Below are 1,207 nucleotides of genomic sequence, written 5' to 3'. Positions count from 1 at the left end.
GAGGAGAGGAGGAGTTTGGAGAGGAAAAACAGGAAATAAAGAAAAGGGGGAGAGAAGGAGGAGAGGAGGAAAAGGGGGTTTTAGACTATTTTGCTGAAGAACTTTTAAAAAGAACTTTCAAAACTCCCCAACAGATCTTGCATGTACAGAATCCTGCCGTACCACGTTTTATTTAGTGGTCCATATTTAAACGACCACTTTTTTGATCTGGTCATTCAAGACGGCTTTTCCTCCTAACACAGTAACAGTCCTGGGTTCAGAAACTCTGCAGTCTCACCAGTCTTCAAGCATGAATTCACCCCCAGAGTCTGGCCCTAAATAACTTTTTAATTTGAATCAAGGGAGAGCTTTAGTGTGCTCCGTTTCTGGTTTAATGTGATATAAATCGCAGATGCACTTCCATGAATGGTTAAAGCAGCGACATGGCGATCATCAACACAAAACGTCCTGAACAAAACCATCGAAAGAAATAGGCTGGTTAATAAGATTTTTTTGGAGAAAGCTTTGTGTTAAAAAGCAAAAAGGAAAACCAGCTGAAAGTGACAGTTAGTTCATGGCTAATAGGATCAGGGCAGCCTGGCAGGGCTGCACACTTCTCTAGGGGGAGGGTTCAATCGCACTAAAGAAATGAATGGGACATTTAACACATCTGTCATCTCGCCGAGCCAGAAACCGGGCAGTGGAGGCTCAGAGCCACCTCAGCACCAGCACACGAAAGCCAAGAGAGGCTCTCCAGGATTCTGGTTGGAGACACTAAACTTAGGAGACCCTTTTCCCTGTGTGAACTTAGTTCTTCCTCGTAATTTTTATGCATTGCTCCCTTGCAGTGAACCCAGAAGCTGGCACAAATAAATGTGCGGGAGTTAAGCACCTGGAAATAGCTGGAGTGTGTCTGAACGTTCAAGGGCTCTCTGGCTTAAACAAAGAGTTAGGGTGGTGAACTTCAATGTTCCTAAAGGTTGGGAGAAAGAGACCCTGACAAGTTTGGGCTAGCTACTGGAGGAAGGAGGAACGCTCTCAAGGTTTTGAGCCCTTCCCAAGTGGAATTCCCAGTCCGGTTAGGTTCTGGGCTCTGCCAGGCTCCTTCCTCCTTCAAGGGAACGGCCTTGCACTCTGGGCCGAGTCCCAAAGAAGTTCTCTGAAAACTCTCTCTCTCTCTCTCTCTCTCTCTCTCTCTCTCTCTCTCTCTCTCTCTCTCCCTCCCTCC

Source organism: Mus caroli, chromosome 7, assembly GCF_900094665.2.
Source record: "Mus caroli chromosome 7, CAROLI_EIJ_v1.1, whole genome shotgun sequence".
NCBI lineage: Eukaryota > Metazoa > Chordata > Mammalia > Rodentia > Muridae > Mus > Mus caroli.
This window is presented reverse-complemented; position numbering follows the sequence as displayed.